The 18,872-nt window shown below is 36.5% G+C and overlaps 1 protein-coding gene across 12 annotated transcripts in view; it reads left to right on the forward strand.

Annotated features, from left to right (window-relative positions):
• Positions 1–18,872, forward strand: part of LRMDA (leucine rich melanocyte differentiation associated) — a 635,267-nt gene that overhangs the window by 428,195 nt on the left and 188,200 nt on the right. The gene's annotated exons all lie outside the window — the stretch shown is intronic.

Genomic DNA, 18,872 nt, shown 5'->3' on the forward strand with positions numbered 1-18,872 from the left:
GTGCTACTAAGCCATGGATTTAGAGGGCCTTTGTGTTGGCAATATTGTGTAATTCATGGAGCAAGCTCTTCTGTGTCAGTGTTGATGAACCTTTCGAGCTTGTTGATGAACCGTTTTCTTGGATTTGCACTATTTCTAGCCCAAACTGGGAATGTATATAAGATATTGAGTGTTATCAACACAAAATTTCCTGTAACAGTTGTCTTTCACCTCGACCCATAGTAGAACGATGGATATGGTGCTGTCCACCAGCAGCACAATCTCAATTCTGGTGTTCAGCATCTTGTCAAATAAACCCTGCTCAGTTGTGGTGGAAAGGCCATGCAGAATACTTAATTACATTAAGGACAGTATCTAATGTTTTGACATTGCACATTGTGAAGGATTTAACAGGTTTACATCTTCCAGTAGATTTTCAGAGTAAATTGTAGCTAACATAGATTACGAAGAACTGATGTAGTGCACTTAATTGTAAGAGGAACAAAACCCCAAACCAAGGCAAGTGATGCAGCCACTCACCACCTCACTGAGGTGGACCTATGCTCAGGCAGTTCCCAAGCACAGGATGGCTCAAACACCTAAACCCTCTCCTCTCTGGTTAATTGCTGAGTGTGACAGTACATGGCATGGAATATCTTCTCAGTTTGGTCCCTCTTCCTGCTTGTGTCTCCTCCCAGGCCCTTGCACACACCCAGTGTATTCACTGTGGGAGCAGAGCGAGGAGCAGCCATTGTTAAACAGTGGGCAAACACTTAAACAATAGCTAAAACATTTGTGTGTTGTCAGCACTGTTTTGATTATAAATCTCATCCATAGCATTATGTAAGCTGCTATGAAGAAAATTGACTCCATTCCAGTTGAACCCAATACCATTTCTTACTTCCCTCTTCTCTGTCTCTGCCCTGAGTTTTTAACTGTAAAATGCTTTGTTCAAAGACAAGAAATGTAAACAGATTGGGAGGTGTAGCTAAATGGAGTAAAGATAATAACCAAAGGAAAAAGTCTGTGTATTTAGTATCCCAGATTGATCAGAACCTAACTCACTTGACAGATAATTGCCTGACAAGCAATATCTTTGATGTTAAGCTTCAGTGAAGTAGAAAGTAAGTTCCTCAGCTGCTCCCCAACAGTCTTTGGGTGGTCTCTTCTGTCCAATGCTGGAGCACCCTCTCACCCTGCTGAAGGGTTTTGTGTGGCACACTGCGTACAGACAGTTACACTCCGCTTGCTCTGTGAGGTCTTGGGGAGAATGAGCAAGGTGGAGAGAGATTTGGAGGGAGCAAGAACGGCCAAATACAGTTTAAAATAAACAACTTCTAAATTAAAAAGAATGTTAAATACAGATCATCTGCTCAAACCATGACAGCAGATTTAATTCCTTCCTCCTTTTACCTGATGGAGATGCGCCTGCAGGGCTCGCATCAATTACCTGTCGACATGTGGAAAATGATTGATGAGCTGCCTCAGGCACTGAAGTATACTTTGTCAACCACTCATAATTTATACATCTTATCTTTGCCAGAACAAAAGACAGGACAGCATGCACTCTGAAAAAAGGAAAAAAAAAAAAAGAAAGAAAAATAAAAAAGAGAGAGAGAAGGAAAAGAAGAAAGAAAAAAAGAAAAAGGCTGTTTGAGTTCCAGTATGTGGCACAAGTTGATAACACTGATGCCTATCTATTTGCTCCTTCAGCAGACATCTCCTGCCACTTTCTACTGTGACTGCTTGAGTTTGCCAGGCTCTCTGGCCATTCCCTGCTGGAAAGATGCTGACATAGTAAGCATGGAGCAGTCTAGAGTTACATTTTAATTACACTATTATCTACAAGAGTCTCTGGAGCACTGATGTTTGTTCTGACCTTTTGTTTTAATCAGCACTCTCAGAGCATGCTGTTAACCACCACTGACAGAGATTGATAATTTATATAGTGGGGTCTTCTTAAGAAGCTTTCATTTAGAACCATTACAGAAATCAGATACTCTTACATTCAGACATCATTTTAGCATGTACTTCAGATAGGTGAGTCTTAGAGTAACACAGAAACTAAATCTCCACTTTGACCTCCAACTAATAATAAACCCAAAATAATATTTTTTAATATCTTTGGGGGGATAAAATATTATTTATATTTCTTTGAGACTCTTGGAGCACTTTCAATCACAATATTTATTCAGTACTTGCTAGGAACTTGCTGATAAGCCTCATAAACTATTCCTAATTCTTCAGGAATAGAATCATTATTTAAATGCCAACCTGAGGCAGTGTAAAAAAAGCTAGTTTCCAAAATACCTGGTGTTTAGTATTGTTCAAGGTTCTCAAATTGAAAAACAAAAAAATTTCTTACTAGTTTTGAAATTTTATTTTCCAGTCCAATACAGTAAGGAAACTTAATGAAATCATTTCTCCACTTGACTCTTTGAGATCTCCTGCATTGGGAACAAAGGAAGTATTTTTGAGGTATTACTCAGTTTGCTTGGAAGGTTGTGTTGAGATGATCTACAAGCCATATTCATCTATAAGCATCTGTGTTCTGGACCCATGTGTTAATAGTGAAGGATTAAAAAAAAAGATTTAGATAAAACCAATCTGAATGGAAAATTTCATGATAGAACGTGAATTTAGAATATTGGAAGTTTTAGTAAATGTCGAGTGCTAATATACTGGTAAATTTAGTTTGGTAGTCATATTTTCAGGTATTCTCTTGTCCTCTGGTGTCATTTTGCTAATTTTATTGTCCAGACATGCCAGGATGTTTTGGAGATTTCTAAGAATATTCAGTTCATATGTATGGGTTTTTTTTTTTTCTGACACCTATTTTCATCACATCTGTATTGAACGGGGCTTTGAGGCATCTGAGAAGAGCTTACTCAAGAAGCTCTGGTCTGTAGTGCTCAGCATTTTAAGTACTAGGTGGTGTCACAAAAAATGCTTCTGCATATAGGCATCATTTTCTCAGTCATAGTTTTGTTTTAACTAGTGACAGTGTGAGCAAAGCTTTTGACTGACTAGACCTGTTCTGTCTGTGTTTTTTACATTAGTCTGTGCTTTTTATGCTAAACTGTTCCTACACAGATTTGTTTCCATCTATCATGGTACACATCCAACAGTGGAGCAGATTACTAAGCCACAAAGAATTAAATTAATTCCCACAAGCCCAAACCTGCAGTCATGCATGGACTTCAGTAACAATTAAGCACAATAGCTGCTGGCTATTTAATTGAAAATTGTTCAAAATTATATTTAATTGACTCAGTAGAACTTCTGGGAGAATGAGATTATTTGTACTCTAACTAAATAGAAGACTTCTCTTTCCTGATAACAATGTTTTTGTAATTCCTGGTTACCGAAACAGAACTTAAATTCAGAACTGGTAAATGCAGAAGCAAACAAGAGTGTGTCTGAATTCTGCAATTGGTGCTGTGAGCTTGCATAGAGTGACAGCCAAACAGGTTTAATTATAGAACATGAGAAACTGGATTAAAAACAAATTGAAAGTTTTGATCAGGCAGGCAATTTTGATGATTACGAGCAGCATTGTAACATTGTTGCAGCACTTGTAGAAAAAATAGAATAGAATAGAATAGAATAAAAATTGCTTATTCAGCATGTTAAACCCATGAGACTAATAAGTGGTGAGACAGAAACTTACTTCTGCTCAACTTCTGGGCAGTTGTAATCCTGCTTTACTTGTGTTTCCAGCTGAGAAAGAGCAAATAAATGTAGCCAGTGTGAGCCTCATCCTGTGAATCCTGCTTCTCCACAGGATTTATTAGCTCTAGTATAGCAGCAGTAATACAGGTATATGACTTTTTTTTTGGTTTGGGGTGGACGGGGTAGGTTCCTTTCTGCCTATAATGCATTGTGTAAGCACCTTAGAGTTTTGTTTAGAGCAGGAAACTGCTGAAAATCATAAAACTAACATACACTGATCAATAGGAAATAGAATTTCATACAATATTGCTTTGACTGAAAAGAATATATATTACCAAGGCAGTTTAAAGAGACAGTAATTCCCAGTCAGTGGGGACAAGAGATTTCAGTGTGGGAGAAACACTTGTTTCTTCCTTGCCGTCAGCTGCTATATGACCTTGAATACAATACCTAAATCTGTTCTTTATGCTATTTTTTTGTCTGTCCTGTCAAGTTAGATTGTGTTCCGTTCCAGGCAGAGTCCGTGCTGTGCTGTGATTCTGAGGCCAGTACTGGCAATATCTGACCTTGAATAAAAGTGCGTTGGTGTTGCTCTAATATGAATGAAGAGCAAGGTGTCTCCAGGTAACGGGCACTGCACTGTTGCTGTTACGTATGAGATCAGTAGCAATCATTTAAAAAAAAATTAAAAAGGAGCAGCACCTATGGCAAAGTCATGCCTAATTTCCAGGCTTGTAGTTGCTAAGCTGTAAAAGTATCACCTTTGTTTGATTTCTGTGCTCTTTTGTCCTTCTGTGCAGCCATCCTTCATTTTGCAAGTCTAACTCCTAGAGAAGCTAATATTCCTTGCTAGGTAGCATCAAGCTTATGAATTTTTATGAAAGCAGTTGCTTTTATCCAGCTTTGTGCATGGTGTTTTAGGGTACAGCTTCTCATAGTTACCTTTCTACTTTCCTGTATGCCTTCCCCTTCTCCCTGTTCCCCAAGCCTGCATCATGTTCTCTTTGGTAAGCTGGTCCCTAAAGCTGTCTGAAATGGATTTAAAAAACCAAAAAGGTGTCCCTACTTTGGTTTTAAGTATGTTATTTCTTCTTAGTGCTGAGCTGCTTTTTTTTGTTTTTGTTATTTTGTTTGACAGGCTGCTTGTAGATAGAACAGTTTTCCATAAGGGATTGAAATCATACATCAAATCTATTGTTTTATATGTAAGCCACTTGAGAACAATGAAAGCAGTTGCTGGAACCCAAATACCATTACAAATAGATTTATTGTAGTATGTTTTCTCCCACCTTTTTCTAGAAGTTATTACTTTAATCTTAAGAATTTATGTAAGCATGCTTGTAGCTTTTATATGCTTTATGCATTCACTTTTGAGACTTTTTAGCTATTTAGTGGCATGGTGTTTAAAACAAGTGTTATCAAGGAAATAATTTCAGCTTTACATCATTTTTTTTTATATTTCCCTCTGAATGCTACATATAAAATAGCCAGATGGTAATATAAAAGAGTTATAGTAAATGTCATGGAAACTTATCTTCACAATGCCCTTTAGCTTGGTGTGTTCATCTCAACCTGCAAACATCAAGAAAAGATAAAGATGTAATATCCCTTTGTCACAAAATTATATAAAATTTCAATGTCTTCAAATTTTAAATGCCTCTAAGCAAAAATAACTTATTAGAAATATATGCAATTAAAGTCATTCCAGCATTTTAAAAAGAGCAGAAATGCTTTTAAGCTGCTCTTTCCACCTCAACTAGAACAAAGCTATTTTGTATTGAAAATATTTCCCAAACTATAGTTGTGACAAACTAGATCAGATATTCCTAAGAGAATACAGATTTTTCTACCATTTTAATAGTGAGTCTAAATCAGATCTCAAAGGGCAGAAAGTTATTTACATATTATTGACCCAGAACTTAATACACTCAATAGACATTAAAATGAAGCAACTTATTTAATTTACAGGGATATCTTAAATGCTTTAGTCATCTCACTGGGTGAACTAGAGTCTTGATAGTTTGTTGGGGTTTTTTTTCTCATGGTTTCAGGGGTTGAAAGATTGCCAGTTACTCAGGAAATATATTTGAGTTCACTGTGTTGATTGGTGAAAAAACTGCTGATTAGACAGCTTTTATAAAAAGTGTTGTAATTCCAGAGCATTTCTCACACTTTCCCAGTCCCAATAGCCATATGTATTAAGATGGTGTCAAATGGAGTTGTTACTGATCTTAATTTGTTTTATGTGAGTGATTGGATGAAATGTAAATGTAATATTGATAAAGCTGACAGTACAATAGGTATGTGGCATTCTGGTTGAGTATTCAGCTGATGCCCAGAACTACTGACAAATGGTAGGCTGTGAAGCCATGCTTATTATTGTTAAGGACACAGGATTAATAAACCCCTCTGAGTTGCCACCTAGAGGATGTGCTTATATTTTTTTCATGTTGTAGCTTCCTGCAGATGAACATGAAGACATTAAAGTAAGGCATTTTTCCATGTCAGTGGAAAAGTAACAGTAATGATCAGATGAAGAAAAAAACCATGAAAACAAATTAAGGAGGCTAAAAAAATCCAAAATTCTGGCTGTGTTGAACTAATCTGGTAATCAAAATGTTATGATTGAGCAGTGAGAAGTTTCCTGCTGTTTAAGGCAGTCTTTACTTAGTGTGAGCGGCACAGAACTAATTGTTGAATTTCAGAAATGTACTTTTTGGGGGGCGGGTGGAGAAGTGGGTGTAGTTGTTGTGTAGCACTGTTAAAGTTTGCTGAAGTGATGTCAGCAGCATCTCAGTTTTGGAGTTAAATAACCCTCTTGAAATCTATGATATATATTTTAGTTAACATTTGGAAATAAGTGAAGTACAGTTTCACTCCAACCTTACAGCCCAGTTCCACCACTTTTCCCCTTAAACCTTTGTCTTTAAAGACTAAGCTTTCCATGGCTCTTTTACCTGAAATATCTTCCTTAATATTGCTGATAAGGTGTTATTTCTGTCTGAAGAAACCTGCAGGTAATATCAGCCTTTTTACGATACTCTTTGGAAGTAAGGAAAGATAACCTCCACCCCCCCTCACTTTTGGCCCAGTGTCTTTACTGGTCAAGATGTGAATTAGAAGCAGGTGTGTAATGTTTCTTCGCTATTGGTTTTGTGGATGTTTTCTCTCAATACCATCAAAACAGACACAAGGAAATTATAATAGATCTTTCAATGAAAGACGGGATTGCTGATGTCAGACTTTTGCATGGGTGTGAATCAATGGATTCCTGTTTAGTCAACCCTGATACAGCTTTTTGGGCATTAATCCTTTACAAGGAAGTTTTCATGTGTGCCTTCATTCTCCTTGGGAGTTTGTGGTTGTGTGATAAGTGTTATTTCCAATCTTACAGAAATTTTGCTGATTGTTTTTGGCTTTGCATTTTTAAAAGTTTTTGGGTTTTTTTGGTTTTTTTTTTTTTTTTTAATAGGAAATAGCTATAGGCTAAGAAAAACACCCCGTAGGCTTGGTGTGTAGAGAAATGAAGGAATCATCTTTCCTCTTTTCTTCTTAATCCCCAGAAAACAATGGACACAGTTCTTTGGAACCAAAGCTCCCATTTGATTTCCAATATATAGCATAATTTGAAATTTAGTTTTGACTTCCTGGTCAAGAACATGAGTTAGTTGCCCTATGGCCACAGAATACTCCTAAAAAATTGAAGATGGAGCTGTAGAGGCAAATGGCTTATTACTTTTACACACAGATGTAGAACAGTTGAAAAAAAAAAGGAAGGAAGTCAGAAAGAATGATGCATGAGAAAAATGAGCATGTAAACAGCGTTTTCTGTTTTCTTTTATTGCAAATATGAATAAATATGTATTCAAACTACCATTTCCTGTTAACTGGTCAAGAGATACATTTCACTCTTTAAAGAAAATTTGGATTGAGCATAGGTTCTCTTACTTAGCATGATCACTTTCATGGAAGCAACTCTGTATTTCTATCAGTATAGTAATTCTTTCATTTAATTCTTTGAGTCTCTCTAGTTTCTCCCTTAGAGAGTTGCAGAACCCAACATCCTGAATCCATTGTCTCTTTATTGTGATGCATGCAAGTAGAGCAGTTTTAACATTCCAATCTAAAGTATAAAAAAATTGGATTGCTCATTTGAAGTGGAATGAAAATGATGCATAGAGAAGTAGATCATTTTATAGGCTACTGTTCTCTTTTATGGAATGATAAATAATGATGTAAAGTATGTTTTCCTTTGCATGTTTAAATTTCTCAGTGTACATAACTGAATTTAAAATAAATTCAGAAATGACTGCTCAGCCTTGCTGAAGTACTTGGAGAACTGCTTTATTCTTAGTGTCTTTTCTAATAAATAAGTTGCTATGAATAGAGCTTCTTGTTTGGATCTTAAATTTTAACTGGACTTTGGCAGATTTAAATTTAATCTGGACACTGTAAGGGCCTATACTGTCACTCTTTGCCTGCTGTTTCAAGACTGATTTCTCACTCCTATCCCCCAGCCATTTTATATAACCTCCTTTCAGGAGCCAGCTGTGCTGCATGAACTGACAGACTAATTTCTTTGTGCATATAAACTTGTGCTTGGTCTGGCTGGGGTGGAGTTAGGGTTTAGTGTTGGGGTTTCTTTGATTTGTGACTGAAAGACTGTTGATAGCACACCAATAATTTGGCTGTGGCTGAAGAGTGCTTGCACAGCACCAAGGCTTTCTCTCTTGGCCAGACAAACAGGCTGGGAGTGGGCAGGGCATTGAAAGGGACGTAGGTGGAACTACACTTTAAAATTAAGTCTGTACCATCAGTTAATCTAGTGAATCTGTAAATTCCTCCTTCCTTGTGTGCTTCATTTCAGCATGTTGTGTTTGTTCAAATTAAATCTTTTTTAACGTAATGTTTGCTTTGCATCAGAAAAGAAAGGAAAGGCAACTTCAGTGTTTATGGACCTTGCCTTGTATGACCTTATTACTTTGCTTTCCTCTCTTTTTCTCATTGAGGTGACTCGAGTTAGCACAAATTGCTTTTTTTGTGGTTAGCAAACTCAAAATGAAGGTTATAGGTCAATAGAGACTGTCAAGGGATTACTAAATAAACAAATTTCTTTTCACTTCTTGTGTTATTTTCAGCTACCTTACTTTTTGTGTTATTTTCAACTACCTTCTCATAAAATATAAACCTTTTGAAGTATTTAGAATTGATGCTTGGATTCATTGTTTGATACTAGTGTTGCCTAGCCGTTTTAAGAAGGGCATTACTTGGTTTGTCCATGTGTGTACACACACATATGTATGACAGTGTTGTGATAGAGTAGATTAGCAGCAACTTTCTTTGGGTGTTTAAAAACAACCCAACAACCCTACCCTGGACACAGTGACTCTCTCACAAGGTCTTTAAACCCTTGTGACTTGCTCTTTGTGAGAAGCATGCCTGAGTTAACAAGAATAAATGTATGTGGCTAAGAAACACTTTCAGTTGTTCCAGAGATCTGAGAGTTGGACAGTGTAGATGTGGCCTAAATGTCTTGGTTTTCACTTTATTTTATTTGCTCTTGGGCTGTGTGTCACACTTGGTTATCATTTTAAAAGCTTCAGCTGTGGGAGAGTGATACTGGTGTGAGAATGATGTCACAGCATGAAAAATCCAGAGAGGCTTTTCCAGTCATTACTCATTCACGTACATCTCACCCAGTGGCAGAGATCTATATTGGATGACCCCATATGTCTCCTTTGCCTCTGTCTTCTGTGCTTTTGTGAGTGATAGGGCAGGACAGGAGATCAACAGGAGTTTATTGACAGTTGCAGAAAGACTAAACATACCTGCACATCCCAGATGGGGATGGATGGGTGCATGTGGCACTTCCCTGCAGAGATCACTCTTGAACACTGTGAGATTATTTACTTCCCTCCTTCTGCTGGTTCCCCAGGAAAATATGACTTTGAATTCTGAGGATGATACCTTTTAGTTACTCAGATGATCAGTTTTCATTGCATTCCTAGAGCAAAAATAATATGTTGACATGTGAGAACTAACACAGAACACTTTCTTACATTGTCTCTCACCTCTTAGGACATTTGGAGAAGAACTCTAAACTCTCCCTCCCCCACCACTCACATTTCAAATTTTATAGGCATTATACATTAAAATAAGGTGCACCCAGCTTTGATATTCAATCAGAACTGGGCTAAGAACTTGAAACTTATTAGATTAAACTCAGACTAAAATTGTACAGTTGCTGCTACATAGCACGTTCTGTATTTCGAATTACATACCAAGAGTTTTTAGCTAATAGATATGATCCATCCAGAGCTTTCAAAGGAATCTAGAGCACTTAGATTTATTCATGTTTAATTAGAAATCTGGCTTGCAATTGTGATTATTTATAAAAATACGTCATGGTAAAGAAAATAAGAATTTTAACTCTCCAAAATGATATTACATTTTTTTCCTGAAAATAGCTTAAAAACCCAGGTTGAAACTCAGAGGAATTTGGGCAGGGCAAGGGATGACCAATTGAAAAACTTCTTGCAGTACATAAACTGATCCAGGTAACAGCAGCATACAAATTGCCCTTATAACTCTGGGTTGCCTTATTTGTTGAAAATGTGTGTTACTTACACTTCTCAAAACCAAGTTTCAGTTCTTTGTGAATGGAGTTTGAAGCAAAGTTTACCTTTGTGACTTGGGACGTATGCAGTTGATGGATAAAGTTTAGATATTGTTGAGATGGCAAATATTTGATGGAAGTGAAAGTAGGAGCCTGAACAAGTTTGTTCTCACAGAGGAAGATGAGGGGATTTAGCAGAAAATGTGGAATGCCTTCTGTGCATGATCTCAACTGAAGTTTTGAGCATGTTCAATTTTCAGGTCATCAAACAGTTTATTAAAAGGGGCTTTCTTTACTGACATAAAGGTTTCAGTTTTGGGTGTGTTGGAGTACGTTAGGGAGAAAAAATTATTTTGTATAGAATGTCTTTCTTCTTCCCCTTATCTTCTTAGACATTGCAGAGAAGTATACAAAAGGAAGCTTTGCATTAGAGGATGGATGAGAGGATAGCATGGTATGGAGAAAAAGGCATGACTTTTTATTATAGGAAACTTTTTTATATTATATATATATATATATATATATATATATATATATATATTAGTTCTGATGTGAGAGGATAAAAATACCTTTACTTAAAATGTAGAATTCAGTTTAAAAAACTCTGTAGAACAGTTGTATTTATCTAATAAATAAGTTGTATATCAGTATAGAAAGAGTAAAGAATTTCTATGTACATTTTAGGGGTATGCAATATTGAATCCATAGCAACAAAGAAGAAGTTTTTATGCTCTTTTGTCAGTAAAAACAAAATATTTACATACTTTTTTGTCTTGTTAGAAGATTTGGCTACATGTGGGACATTACTTATGGAGTTGTGCACTTATGACATTAAAGATGGAGCAAAAGTTCTTTATCTTATTCTGATGCTTCTTCATGTGTTGCTGTTTTTATTTTTATGCTTTTTTTTAACATTATCTCTACTTTGCTGTATATCTTACTTTATTAGAGGTTTATTAGGATTGTTGAATGCATTGGGCAGGTGATGAAAGGAGACAGACTGGGAAAAACTATTTTTGTTTGAAAAAAAATTTAAATCTCTACTTAACAAAATAAAAGGTAAGTTAACTCAAAGTATATATTTAAATTGTCCATATTAAATCTGACTTGAAAATGGCCTAAACAATAATGGTGCTGGACTATATTCTGTTTATCAACTTTATTGCAGAGCTTTTGATTCAGAAATCATAGTCATTTATAGAAGATACCAGGTATCTCTAGTAATTTGTGGAGAGTAACTGTGAGTGCTCATTAGCTCATTTAAAAGGAAAAAAAACCAAGTAGAATTTGCTTTAAATTTAAAAGCCATCACAATTTATTTTTTAATCTGAAATGTGTCTGTCTAAAGTGTAGCCATTTGATGGGAAGGATAAGGCCTGTCAAGCTACTTCTCCTGTGTTAGTGCTTCATCTGCTTTGTTTGACATCTCTAAACAACTCTTTAAAAATGTCGATTTTGGCATGCTCCACAAAGGAGGACTGAAGGGTGTTGTTTAAGTTATTTGGGCCTCCTCTGTTTTTCTTTCTGTGGCACAAAAATGTCCATTTTTTTTCTATGCCTTTCCCCCCAACAAATGTGTGTTTTAGCCTCAAATGACCCTGGCATCTTAACATGTCAGAGTGTTAATAAAGCACTGAGGCTGTCATAATGTGGGGTTAAATAAAGTCTTCATGAGCTGTCTATTAAGCTGATTTTTTGTTTGTCACTTTCTGTAGTTTCTTTATGGATGCAGCTTGTCTTGGTTTGTGGGCAGCCAAGCAAACGGGCTTTGTCTTTGTTCACTGCTCTGTTTAATTCTCCCCCTCATTCATTAATCATCCCTTTGACTATTTATACCAGTGGCAAGTATAGCTAACACACTTAACGTTTTCTTTTGTCTCAGTGGCACTCTTTGTGCAGTCCAGAGGAGGGCTAATTATTAACTGTAAAGTGACATTAAAAACCCGTAGATAAGCATACAAATGCTGCATCCACTGAAATGCAGGGGTTTTTTTGTTGGTTTTCTTTTTTAACATTCAAGTGCTTGTGGCCAAATGAGTTTTTCTTGCTCTGTATAGTTGAGAGTTCACAGTGGCAGTGCCAATGTCTAGATAATTAATGAAGAAGCTCTGTTAAACCCAGAGAGTCTGCCAGTGTCAGGTTTTTTAGTTTCATCTCTGGACAGCTTAGTTGGGTAGTTTGTACCTCATCAGGCAGAAGCAGGGATTTAAATTGGTGCTAGTTGGTTGGAGGCAGTTCTTCTCTTTAAGGGTCCCATTCCTGTGTTTATTAGTATTCTGTATACACAAGTCTTGGAATGTGTTTTTTGTTTTGATTTCTTATGATGGGAAAGATTTTAGCATTTTCTTTCCAGCTTCTTTTTATTTATGAGATTGCCTTGAAATTATAACTTCGAGGTTTTTTGAAACACTGTCAGTTATCACACCTTTCTTGCTTACTCAAAGTCTTTTTGACCCTCTCCCTTCTCACTCATGATATCATGATATCAGCACAACAATTATTCTGGAAAGACTTCTTTGAAAAGATGGTATTTAGAAATGGTATGTGTTCTAGCTCTTGGGGGGAAATCTAGATATCACGGGATTATATATATATATATATATATATATATATATATATATATATATATATTTTTTTTTTTTTTTTTTTTTTTTTTTTTTTTTTTTTTTTTTTGTACTGCAATGTCTGCCTCATTCCATGCCTTGCCCTAGGTTTGAAACCAGATTTTTTGTTTTTCTGTGCCTTGGAAATAAAGTGCTGCTCTGTGAGGTGGGTTCAGAGAGATTACTGCAGGATTTAAGTAGTGTTGCAATCAGCTGCTAACTTGTGAGTATAAGTGACTTTTCCTTTGACTGGTGTTGCAACCAGACATGTGTTCAAAATTCATCATCACGAGCATAACACATAGATGAAGCTGGAGTTGCAGTTTAATCCTTTCAATGGGTGAAACAGTTTGGTCCAGCAGTGATCCACTAAACACAGTTTTTGAGCATTTCTGGCTTGTGTCATAGCTGACATTTTTCTGGTTCTCAGCATGACCAAAAATCATACTGAGTTGAACATAAAGCATAATATCCACTGAGATAGGTCTTTGATAGCAGAGCTAGGAAGAGGTTATGCTCTCTTATTCGAGGCTGTGTATAAGTGAATAAGCCTATTACTTCACTCTATTCTTATTGCCAAATGGAACGTCTTTCAAAAAATTTCTAACAAGTGATAATGTTGTGAGGGTATCACAGGGCAGTCTGCTTTTAGCTAGCTTAGGCAGATTGCAGCTCCAGCTAAAACAGTAGATCAATAGTTACAGATTGCTTTCTGCGCGTTTCAGTTAGGAAATTGGTATGTTGATTACAGAGAATCCTTACTTGAGATGAAATTGAGAGTGGTGGGAAAATCTTGTTTAAAAAGAGTGTGGTGATACAGTAGACTGTATTGCATAAATACCTTTGTATTTGTTTTCTGTGCTGTGTAACTGAATAGGTTTTTTAACATTTAAAAATGAACAACTTCATAATGTTGTGGGGTTTTTGGTTTTTGCTTTTAAGAACAAAGATAACTTCTGTAGCTCACTCTATTTTCTTGCTTTCACATGCACTAAGTACAACTCTCTCATATCCCACAATTTAAGTCAGCATGAATGAGTTTTGCCATCGTATTATGGAAGGATATTTTCTTTTTCAGAGTAAACTTCCAGTTTACTCTTTAATTCTTATTATTTTGCCAGACTGAATGTTCATATATTTCATAACTATTTTTTTTAGAGAGGCCCTGAAAATATGAATTCTTATTAAATATGAATGTTTTCCTGACATGATGAATCAAATTGGTCTTCAGGTAGATAACTCTCTCTCTTGCTACAAGAAAGCAAGTTTATTGACTTTTCATTAAGGTTTTGAGTGTGTAGTTTATACAAGACTGGGCCTTTCTTTCAGGTAGACTGTCAGCAGCCCAATAACAAAAGTGAGGTTGGTAACTTTGAGATTTTAATATGCTAAAAGTAAGAGATAAAATCTCTGCAGAAAGAGACATAAGTACAATTAATTCATCTAACCTGAACAAAGGAGTCTGAGTACCTCAGCCTGTGGCATGCACAGGCAATCTCTTAGATGAGATCATACCAGTTTTGTAGTACTTTGTTCATTAACAGAGACCTCTTACTTTTAGCAAGGGAACAGTTTGAAATAATATTGCAATTTCTTTTTTTCTGGAAGATGTATATTGATAATGATCTTACAGAAGTGTACAGAATTGTAACAGGTAGAAGACACTGTGAAATGCTGCTGGACTTCTGGCATCAGAAGGTGCTGGGATTTGATTGTGGGAGTGTGATTAAATGCAGAACTGATCTTCTCAGATGGAGGGAAGCTGTAATGGTATAATAGATGAAAATGACCATAATCATGGAGTTGAGGGAGCAGTATGTGATGCAGTTTTTTTCTGTATCATTGTTCTGTTCTACAGACATCTCTGCAAGTTTCCTTTTTAGTCAAGGAAGATGGAGTCTGTATCACAGATTTATTATGTTTATTCATTTAAGTGTGCTATGCAGTTATGGATGCCTTCATTTCTTATATACTGCATTTTCTTAGTTGTGTTTATTGCATCAACACCACTACACAGTATTGGCATTTCTGTACACTGAGAAAGCTGTCTTAAGAGAGAGATGAGTCCATAACTCAAGTTACATCACACTGAATACTCAGTGCTATGGTGAATAATTTTTTTTTAAAATGCAATCATTCTAATATGTCACCTTTTTCCCAAAGTGTTTCTCTCACAGAGAACATTCTTTGTGTTAAAATTATTTATGATGTGTTTTTTAAAAAATAAATAACAATGATTTACACAATGTCAGCAGATGTACCCTGGACATCCCCTGGCATAATCAAGTGTCAACTCTTGTGACCCAAGGGTGACAGTTTTGATCAGTTTTACTTCACAGTTCTCTCATCCTATGGGAAGTGTGAGGCAACACTTATGATTACCCAGGAGCCACCAGATTACAGCTCACATCTACATGCAGATTATTTAAAATAATTGCAGAGTGCCATGATTAGGAGTTCCACAGATTTTTGTCAGGGGTCAATACTAATTTTTCATTGGAGTGGTGTTATTTATGTCCGACTCAAAAACTCCAGATAGTCTGGTGTTCAGGAACTGCGTTGGAAACCTAGGGGAATTGCTTCCAATTCGCATTTCTGCCTTTGACCTGTTATGTAGCCTTGGGCAAATAATTTAATCATTGTCTACCTCTGATTTCTTTCTTGGTTTTTTTTTTTTCTGTCTGCCCAGCTCATATTTTTCAAAATTGTTTTCTAATCCTTAATATGAATAAGCAATAAATTTATATAAGATATCTTCCCGGTTGCAATACTATAAATATTGCTGTGGGTTGATAAATTTAAATAGTTGTAAAAACATTCTTTTCTGTAATTTGTTTTGTAATACTTACAAAGAGATCAAAACTAGAAACTGTTAAATATTCTTTGAGACTTTGTTGCTAAAAAGGTATAGTTAAAAGTTTTGGTGTCTGAAAGTGGACTGGACAGGATTATCAAGGAAATGGAGTTTCATCTTTCAGTCTTGAGAAATTGTTGAGATAGCAACACACACACACATGTAAGATAAGGGGAAAAAGCAGGGAAAATAAAGACACTTCTCAAATGTTTGATTCCGAAAAGAGAGTGTGTATGAGAAGATTAACAGGAGGAATATAAAAGAAAGATTGTGTCCAAGTGTTATATATTTCCACTTAAATGAATAAACAATAAGAATACCGGAGAAATTATGTTTCTTATTCTTTGAAAAGTGTTTTCGTCTTCTGGTTCTTACTGAGTGTAACCCTACTTTATGAGGTAGATGGATCCCAAGCACTGAGTACTTGCAGGACTGTTTCCCTTCTCTATATAACAGAACAAATATTTATTTATTTATTTATTTATTTCAAGCCACTTTTAAAATTTGCAGAAGTGAATAGAGTGAATTATATCTTTGACTTTATAGAAAAGACTCAATGTCTTTTGTATAAAAGTAAGTCTTCACTTCTTTATATTCCTTCACAATTCAGAGCCACACAGCCTGTTACCATTGCCTTTATAGTACGGAAATTATTTTTATTTGTCAGACTGTTTATCCCAGTTCTCTTTGAAAACAGTAGGAATGTGATTGAGTATATGGCAGATTAGCAGGTCACCATTTATGTCCATGTTGGGACAAGGAAGAAATAAAGAAGCAAGAAATCTAACTAGAAAGTTATTTCAGCTTTAAGATTTCTTATCTGTTTACTTGAGGTCACAATGCATGCCTTTTTAAAAATTTAGAAAAGGTGAGCAGACTAGATGTTTTCACTTGTCACACACAATTATAGTTACTCATTTCTGCTAGTTGTATATGGATGTTCTTGAGTTTAATTTAAAATCTTGAGTCTTAAAAAGATTAAATCCAGAAAGCAATTACAAAACTGTCCTTGAGTTTCATTTTCTATGTTTAGTTTTGCCAATATTCTTTGTTGTTGAATAGTAATCTTTCCAGCTTTCTAAGAGTCATCATCTGGGAGTCTCTGCAAGTCACTCATCTGAGTTCAAGGAGGAATAACCTAGGCATTAGCATTCTCTAGTTTATGGTAATTATTCTTTCATTCTATCATTTTGTTCATGTTTAGGACAAGTGCATAAATGAGATTGTTGATAGAGGAGTAAAACTGAAAACTTGGTAGCTGGTCCCCTGATGTACGTATCAGGGACTCTGTTCTTTGTGCATACATGGCAGGTAGATCTGTGTCTCCTTGTAATACTGCCAGAGAAAGATAACTGTAATTTTTGTTCAATATGTGTTATGTGTGTTGGGTTGCTTGTTGATGGGATGGGTTTTAGAATTTATAATTCAGTATGTTAAGTCAGAGAAGTGAGCTGTTTACTTTAAATCCTAAAATCTCATTGGTCATTTTTGAGTGCTGCAAATTTGAGAAATCTGAAGAAAATGTGTCTGCCTCTGCAAAAGTAAAAATACAGCAATAATATTGCTAGTCAATTTTACTGTAAGGTTCCAATATGTGGATTTGGATTTAATCATGAAACATTATTGATTTTAAATCTTATTGAATAAAGGGACTTTCTAGGGCTGAAAACAGTTTCCTGTTTATGAGAAGCTTATGGTCAGGAGAGGTGAAGAAAAGTGCCATTGGTCAGGAGTAAGTGGTAGTTCTGAAAAGAACTGAACAAAGTATTTTTTAATCGTAGAAAGAAAAATGGAAAATGTAGTAAGTGTGTTGAGCTGCACAACCCAAGAATTCAAATTTTTAGAGGTTTTAAGTGAGTTAAGATTACATCTGTAAATTTGGTATTTTTTCAGAACAAATTATTGGTATCACTTGCTTGATTTCTGTCAGCTACCAAAGAAAAGGGAAAATGCGTAGATATGGAGCTGGGATAGAGGGACAACTACAGCCCATGACACATTTGGCTTTCTGGGCTGGCAGTGCACATGGCCTGCTCATGTCCTCTCATGCAGCAGCACTCCAAAATTCTTCTCGGCAGGGCCACTCTCATTCTGTTGTTGAGTAATTCAGCCTTCTCCTTATCCATTGTTACCAGTTTGCCAACACTGTTTATCTTCTTTGAACTTCCTTTTCTGGTTAACATATCTGTAGAAACCCTCTTACTACTCTTTGCATTCCTTGCCCAGTTCAGTTCCTGCTTCGCCCCAGCCTTTCTCACCCCATCCCTGCACAGCTGAACATCGTCCCTGTACCCTTCCCAGGGTGCCTGTCTTTGTCTTTGTTCCCACTCTGTGCATTTGCTTCTTTACCTTTAGTTTGGCCAGAAGGTCCCTATTCAGCCACGCTGCTGTCTTACCTTCCTTGCCCCATTTCTTGCACCTGGGGATTTCCAGCTCTTGCACTCTCTGGAAGGCTTCCACAATCTGCCAGCTCTGTTCCGCTTTCTTTGTTCTGAGGGCAAGTCCTACTGAGAATCTCCTTGAAGAGCTAGAAGTTTTCTCTTCTAAAGTTTGGAGGCCTAACTTTACTCCTTACTTGACTCACATCCCTCAGGACAGCAAACTCCAGCAACTGCACTGCAGCCCAGTCTGCCTCCAGTCTTGACTTCCCTGATGAGGTCACTTGTGTTGGTTACCAGGAGGTGCAGTATTGCATCCCCTCTAGCAAGGCTGTCTGTTACCTGCCCCATCTACACACCCTTTGAATGTCCCCAGGTGTGGTGACTTCAGTGCCTCCTTGGACACCCTGTTCAAATGCTTGACAATTCTTTCAGTAAGAATATTTTCCCAATATTCAATTTAATATTTCCTAATATTCAATCTAAAACTTTCTGGTTGAGGCCTCTTCCTCTTGTCCTGTCCCGTTATGTGGGAGAAGAGACTGGCCCTCACCTTGCTACAGCCTCCCTCTTGGGAGCTGTAGAGAGTGATAAGGTCCTTCCTGAGGCTCCTTTTCTCCAAGCTAAATACCCCCAGCTCCCTCAGCCATGCCACACAGGTCTTGTGTGTATGGTGTGTCATTGCTGGGCGGGTATCACTGTGTGTTACCTTCTGTGGCTATAGAAGTACATATGTAACAATTATTTATCTCCCGTTATCATCTTCTAAC

The sequence above is a fragment of the Chamaea fasciata genome, unplaced genomic scaffold, assembly GCF_029207755.1.
Source record: "Chamaea fasciata isolate MVZ Bird 193981 ecotype frontalis unplaced genomic scaffold, bChaFas1.0.hap1 SCAF_9, whole genome shotgun sequence".
Taxonomy (NCBI): Eukaryota; Metazoa; Chordata; class Aves; order Passeriformes; family Sylviidae; genus Chamaea; species Chamaea fasciata.